The sequence below is a fragment of the Peromyscus eremicus genome, chromosome 14, assembly GCF_949786415.1.
Source record: "Peromyscus eremicus chromosome 14, PerEre_H2_v1, whole genome shotgun sequence".
NCBI classification, from domain to species: domain Eukaryota; kingdom Metazoa; phylum Chordata; class Mammalia; order Rodentia; family Cricetidae; genus Peromyscus; species Peromyscus eremicus.
This window is the reverse complement of record NC_081430.1, coordinates 14,795,444-14,803,558: the sequence shown is the minus strand read 5'-3', so window position 1 is coordinate 14,803,558 and position 8,115 is coordinate 14,795,444.

Here is an 8,115-nt window from a genome sequence, read left to right as displayed (position 1 = left end):
GCCTCTGATTCCCTCTCTCACTCATAAATTTCCACTTTCCAACTAAACAGTCTTTGGTTTTATCTTTAATCTACCTAACACCAGCTGTTGCCGGAGCCTTCCTATTAAAGGCTTAGTCCAAACAGTCTGATCATTAGAGCAAACACAGAGCACACGGAAGCAGCGCAGGGCTGGGTACAGGCTCTGGCTGGAATGCTGGGGGGATTCGGCTCTGTATGGAAGACTTAGGGCATGCTGCTAAGGCTCTTTAAGTCTTATTTTAAACGTGGCTAAGACCTCTCCTGCAGAGCTTACTAAGAAGATCAAACTGAATCCCACAAACTGGAAAGCTGGGCGAGGGGGGGGGGGGAGTAAAATTTATATGACTTTTATGTAATTTGTTACTGCCCATAGAAACTCTGACAATAGAAAAATTGGGCTTGGAAAACAGTAGTATTTGGATATATGCGCTTCATGTCCAATTGTGATAAATGAGTATTTTCACGAATGTTTTTAGGGTACAAAACTTGGTTGTTGTTGCTGCTGCTGTTGTTGTTTTGTTGCTGTTATTGTTGTTGTTGTTTTAAATAGTTTGGCTTCCTTTGTATAAACATACCTAATCCTTCATTTCATATTTTAAAAATTGTTTTGGGCCCCAGTGGGGATCAAACCCGGGACCTCAAACACTGCAGACAAGTGATCAACTCCCATGTTCCTTTTCAAAATGTTCAAAATCTAAGACACATTTGATAGGAACTGATGCATAGTCTTCTGGAGTATTTCTAGACTTAAGTTAATGAATCTAATGATGACATTCTTTAAAATGTGCCCCTGATCCAGCCCTTTCAATTTCTTGTTCAATGGACAATCTGGAATGCTGCACAACAAACAGAAAACTCTTCAGGGACTCAGATTAGTACAGAGACAGTGAAACCAGGATCTCTTCTTCTCATCCCGGAAGCACACACACAGTATTTATACCTTGTACACAGAAGGTACTATATAAGAATATTCTTTAAAATATCAGGAACACAGAAAAAGGGAAGGGGAAGAATAAAGCCTGATTGGGAAATGGCTTTGTGGTGATATAAAAATGATCCACGAGACTACTGAAAGCAAATATCTGAGCAATGACAAAATACATTGTAAAGAATATGGTAGGCCACCCTGCTGATGTGCTCTAGCAGCCAGCACAAACCTACTTACATCTAATTTTCTTTACAGTGTGTCACATTTTGCTGCCTCAAATACTCAAATCAAATCCACCTGTCATTGCCCTATCAAAGAGCTCCTTCCAAGTGTTGAACAAGCTAAGACAACAAGCTGATTAAAAAAAAAAACAAAAAAACAAAACTCCAATAACCAGATCAACACATGAAATAAAACCAAAATCAATGAACAAAGAATATGAAGCCTCAGACAAGTCTTTTTGGTTAGAACACAATTACACAATTCTAATTTCAGCTTAAGCTTTAAACAAATCATTACATTGACATCTGAGAGTAGGACGAAAAATCAATCTGTCCTACTCAGCAAGGCTGTCAAATACTGCTTTCCTCTGCAGACACACAAACCCAGATAGTACCTTAAAAATGAAGTTTTTTTTATTGCTTTCCATTCCTTCCAGTGGCAAAAAGAAAACCTTAAGGAGAGTGCCCATCCCAGCACATTTCTGCATATAAAAGCCCTGGCGATGGAACCCTGTGGTACACAGACCCTGTGCAGTAAAAATGTTAAAGTCCTTCCCTGTCAGCCAATCCAAAGCGGCTTAGGCCTCCCAGGGCCATCAGCCGGCTTTGTGGCAATACAATGGGGTTAACCATTTCCTCTTATCTATTTAGAAACAAGATCTGCTTAGTTGCACAAAATCATTTAGCAAAAGAAACAATGGATGATTTTCAGAAGTATTGTTCCAAAAACTGCTGTGTTTCCCCCACAGAGGAGAAATATAAGCAGAGTTTTGCTTTTCTCAAACTTAAATTCAAACAAACATTTTTAGAAGCCCCGTGTGGGGCTATTTAGACGGTATTTTTTACAGTCCCTAGAGGAGCTGGAGGTCAGCACTCACAAACTACCTGAGTATCTGAGTGACTCACAACAGTCTTTTTTTTTTTTTTTACTGCATCCATAGGAAGCTAGAACCTCTCTTTAATTCAATGTAAGATCTTGGTAAAATTAAGCACCAAAACTGTCTATTTAGTTTCTTCCCCCAACCTATGTATTCCTCAATTTCACTTCTTTTCTGACCTCCTTCAGTATCTAAGTATCTACCCACTGTCATTAACACATACCCAACAAAGCGTAAGAATTTTGAAATCATGTATATTATTATTTTGGAAGTCAGATAATACTGGCATACAAATAGAGGACTAAAAATAGCAAATAATGAGCTGCTGTTTAGTGAACGGCTCTTTTCTATCATGTTCAGAAGACGTAGTGATGGGAGTGTTTTAAAATACTTTGTGTTAAGAGGGTAGGGAAGCCCACTATTTGAGCTGCCCAATCCCAGAGTGGCCTGCTTCTGTTTGCATCTTTAATGTCACTTTTTAAGCTTTGGGAATCGCTGTAGCATTAGAAGTCACTTAGCATCCCCAGTTCCAACTTAAAGTATCCATTTACTGTGTTTTAAGCTAGTTATTAGGTTCCTAAGATCAAATCTAAAAACCTGTTCTATATTTCTCAGTGGCTGCTGTGAGCAATGGGTGGATATGCTTTCTTTGAAACTCTTTTCAATGTTCCTTGAGATTTGCTTAGAATAATGCCCTGGTTCACAAAAGCACAATCGACCTGCAACCCAGCCTCCTTGGAAGCATATTGTCAGAGACAAGCCCAGCGAGGACCACAGGTCCTCCAACACCAACCAAGTAGAGAAGTCAGACTTGAGGCTGCTCCCTGTCTGCACATCTGGTTCTCTGCTTTCTATGTCCTAATTAGCTTGGAATTATGCTAACAGAAATTTGCCAATAGAAAATAACTTCTCATTTTTAATTCTTCTGAAAAGATAAAATGAATAGAGGAAGACAGCTTTAAAGTTATTTCCTCTTGATTATGCATCTGCTGCTCTCTGCATGTATTATTAGCAGCATCAACTGAGAGAACAGAAAATAACGAGCTGCCTGGTTGCTGGTGTAGCTCACACCACTGACAACAAAAATACGTGGAGAGTATTGTTTATAGTTGTTATCCACACTGGTATTTTCCAATCCTGCCTTCAGAGTGAATGAAAAGCTTTAAATGAACATGTCCATTGGAAAACAGAATTTGCTCACATTTTTCTACGAACATGGGAACATAGCCCTTTCCTTGCCTAGTTAGCTATTCCCACAGGTAAAAATAGACTCACATGCCAACTTGAAAGGTTGTAAAGAGCGCTGTGTGGACTACTTAGAATGGTGCTTTAAGCTGTGGCTGTGCTCTGCACAGTAAGGGCTGAATGGAGGAGAGAGGAGCCCCATTATGCAGCTTGACTGACCGAGCCTAATCAGAATTATTTCAGCACACTGCTTCACTACAGCTTCCGACCCATTAAATGCTAAATGCTTTTGCCAGCCCAGTTCCAGCTCTGGCTCCCACTGTGCCCCAGCCTTTGCAACTGTGTTACACAGTAAGCTGTTCAAAACGGTTTTGTTTTGGTTGTTGTTGTTTGGGGAGGGGGTGTAAATAAAGGGAGTGGGTTTAACAGGCTCTTCAAAATCCATCATCTGATCTGTTATTTATGACAAGGATGGATAACATCCCACTAATGCAGGCTTGTTATCCCACCACACAGAAGGGACTCTTTGAATAAAAGTTTTAGCTTACTAAGAAATTGAATCACTATCACCCCACTCCCACCAAAAAAAAGCCATCCCTTCTTTAAGACCGTGATTTGGGGTATCTCATTTTCAACTACTAGATTATTAACTTTTCTTATTCTACTTACTATATTCTTAATTAGGTAGCTCAAATTTGGGGACAAGGAGAGTGGCACCTTAGGACCCCAAATTACAAACTGTGCTTTCTGCTTCTCAGATTCATCTCCCATGTCTTCATCTGTCTATGTCTGGTGTGTAACTGACTTTCACACGAGATGACAACATCCATAAAGCGTAACATTAGATGTTCTTTCTTACACATACACTTCCCTTAAATATTAAATACACAGTGAAACATTTTTCAAGAGAGAGGAAACACTTTTCAAGAGAGATCAGGAAATTTAAAGGTAACTTCTCCCCAAATGTCGTAACTCTAAGGTGCATAATACCTGTGTAGAGCACTCATACTCAGTATTTCCATGGCCTCATCTGTAAAACAAGGCTAGTTCGATTATCTTCTTCACAAAGTTGTTCTAACATAAATGAGAGAATATTCACAAACCACCCAAACCTGTCCCTTCATATAGTAGATATGTTAGGTTACTGTTTAATAGAGAAAAATAAACCAGATTCTCTGGGTGGAAAGGTGAGTCAGTGTGCTTTCAGACACTCCTCCGGAACAGAACAGATCCACCATTAGCTCATCCACCTTCACAATCTTTATTTTGTCATCATTATTAGGTTCGGTTTGGTTTGGCTTTTGAGACAGGTGTCATTATCCCAGGATGCCCTCAAACTCACTATGTAGGCCAGGATGAAAGTCTTTTTGACCCTCCTATCTCCACCTGGAGTCCTAGCCTGTGCTTTCATGTTGAGTTTATGCATTGCTGGACCGAGGGCCCTATGCATGATAGACAAATGACGGGCGCCATAAGCCTAAGTGACCCTTGACACACATGCCGCCATATTTGGGCTTCTCTCCTCTTTTTCTAGATCTAGGCCTTGCTTAAGTCTCCACAGCACCAGAACCTCTTCTCACAAATACCAGAACCTCTTCTCAGAAATCAGGTGACCACGCTATAGTTAGGCAGTTAGGCAAGAATAGATAATCCCCATAGCAACATACCCTGTTGGCTGAACAACCCATGATTAAGAAAGTCCCCTCCCTGCTTGCACTCCCCCTTACCCCTGCCTATATATGCCTTAAGAGGAAAATAAAATTTTGGAGCTTGATCAGATGTCCTGTCTTGCTCTCATTCTTTGTGTCTCTTGTCCCTCTCATTCGCTGGCCCTCCCTTTAGGTCCCTGTTGAAGACCCCACTGGCCGGGGCAGGCAAACACTCTATAAACTTCAATTCATTCCCAGTCTCTATTTAAGGGTTGTTTTTTGTTTTGTTTTGTTTTTGTTTTTAAGTTGTTCCAGGTTACATCTACTGCCTTTCTGTGCAGTGTTCTATAACTTTTCATACTGCAAAATGGTGAATGCTTTTCATCTGAATTTCTGAAATATAGCAATAGCTGGTTGGCTGTGACTAAGTTTTGGCTAAAATATCTATAAGCTAGTTCATGAGTATGAGTCAAAACTAAGTCTCTCTCTTACACTCTGACAGGCTTGGCTACACGCAGATACTTGTGGAATTAAAAAGTTTGCTTCTTGGCGCTGTAGATCTACAGATTGGAGGGAGGTAAGTTCAATGTTGTGTCACTTGGTAAAAATGCCGCAAGAACTATCTGCTTCTATAAACAGGGATGGAGATCCAGGCATCCACAGGGTCTAGTGACACAGCAGCCTGCCATCTCATTGCCTTTTCATGAGTTACTAATAGGTAAAATGCCAAAGTTCTAGAAAGGTGTTGTGAAAGCAAGCTAAGGAGAGACTAAAAAGAAACATGTTTTTGAGGAGCAAATAGGTACATTTGTAGGTATTTTAGAAAACAGAGATTGGATCTGTGTGAACATCTACACCACCAAAACATCAGACCTGTGACCAGCTGATTGATGCAGGCAGAGAAGCAAATCCTCACATTCACTGACTCCTCTGTTAGCTTTGTCTCCATTCCTGGCTCCCTATCACACCCTCCCTACCTTGTTTAGAGTACTTACAAAGCACTGCTTTAAAAAAGGAACTCTGAAGCCTGGTGGTGGTAGTGGTGGTGCAGGCCTTTAATCCCAGCACTCAGGAGGCAGAGGCAGGATGATCTCTGTAGCTCGAGGCCAGCCTGGTCTACAAAGCAAGTTTCAGGACAGCTAGGGCTGTTACAGAGAGAAACTTTGCCTGGAAAAGCAAAACAAAACAACAACAAAAGAAAATTTAGGAGCTCCTACATACCTATTGTCATGCAACAGGGGTATCAGGGGTTCAAGAACCCCCACTAAATTAGATTATCACACTCTTCACCCATCTTCCCTTCCCTTAGACAACACTGTAGGAAATTTCCTCATAATGACTCATCTCCATTTTATCAGGTTACCTTGCAACTGTTGTCCAAAGGTGTGCATATGTGTGCACAAGAGTGAATGCCCCACAGCTAAGAAGGACACCCTTCTGCTGTCCATGGAATCTATTCCCTGGTCTGCTCTTCCCAATCTTCATTCTACTGACCCTATCTGTGGGTCTCGGTTGATCTGAGAATCTTGTTGAGAATCAGTTGATCCATGAATCTTAAACTACTAGAGCTGAACAGGTCTATCATGCTGGCCCCAAGCACAGCTTCCCTATTCCACCTACAGTTACAGTTTCTAGACATGTCCTTACTCTTTCTCATTTGTTTCAATCTCTGTCTTCCATCTACATCTGAATTAAACCCATTTGCCCATAGGAATAGATTTAACTGAAGGTTCCAGCTATCAGGGCCTGTCCCTCTGACTTGAAAGCTCATTTTCTAGCACTTACGTCATCTTCTATATATTGCCTTGTCTTGTCATATATGTTTTCTTTTTGTTGTTGTTGTTGTACAATTCTCAGCCAAGTGTGGTGGCACACATCTATAACCACAACACTTGGGAAGCTGAGGAAGGAGAAGGACAAGTTCAGGGTAGCCCTGGCTATTGAGTAAATTAAAGGACAACAGCACAAGGGACTGGGGATATGGTCATGTGATAGAGTACTTGCCTAGCATGTGTGAGGCCTTGGGTTCAACCCTCACAACAGAAGGGAAAAAAGTTATTCCTAACTTATAAACTATTTCTGTAAATTCTTACATCAATTCTTGTACTTTGCATTTAGTGGGTACCTATTACCTGTAAGACCCACCTGTGAGTGTTAGACATGGTAAGTGGCTCTGTTTTCCTGAATATGATTCTGTGTATGATCTTATATATAATTACAGAATACATACTCACTAAATTCAAATCGAACTGTCTTTACGTTTTCACCTACTGATGGGCATGAATACTGTGGAGCTAGAATCTGTTAGTTTATAATCTTAATATTAGTGTTGATGGGCACACTTTCAAACCACAGATTTTACCACATCAGTACAACACTGTATTCAACTTCGTCTTGACCACATCATACAAGTCATGATCACAAGCTCTACTGAGCAAGAGTCTTCTGCAGTGGTGTGTTTTTCTTCACAGAGCAGATAGGAGATTTTCTATTTTTCTCCTTCATAACAATTGAAAATTGAGTTCATCTTCAATTCATCACCTGACTGGTTCACGTCCTGTGCATCTGTTCCGCCAGCTTCTGTATTTTGTGATTTCTCTGCAGAGGCAAGGGGCTGGCTGGCTGCCCAGGAGGGAGAGGATCTTTGAAAATGCTCAGGAGATTGCAGCTTTGGCTATTTTGATCTCTCTTCCATCCTTTGGATGAGGATGGGGTCTAGCTGCTTATCTCACAAGGAAGTCTTCAAAGGTACAGCAACTTCTTTTGTCTCTTCTGAGCCAGACCCAGAGGAGGGAAGTGGAAAATGCTTTTCAATATTTTCAGATTTACTGCTTTCCTCTGGCTGATGCACAGTCCCTGACTGTCATTATAAACTGACTGCACAGTATCTTTCATTTATCTCAAATTACATTCCTGGGGGACACCACGACTCACACGTAGGAAGATACATGACCTATATCTCTCCAGTAAATGCCCACAGCTGCCCTTTGTTGTCCGAATTCTTTGTTTCTCCTTTTTATTTTCCACAAGGAGCAGAAGGCCCCTACCTTTCACGGGGATTAATAACAAGAACAAAAGCACATTTTCAATAACCCATCTCAATTCCAGACACTATTTCTGAGAAGTCTTCTCCATCCATCTCTGATTTGAAGTGACCTTATACACGAATGCAACCCCAGGCTTGTTATGTACATGTATCAGTCTATGTGAGGTGCTAGTGGGCAGTGACCTCTG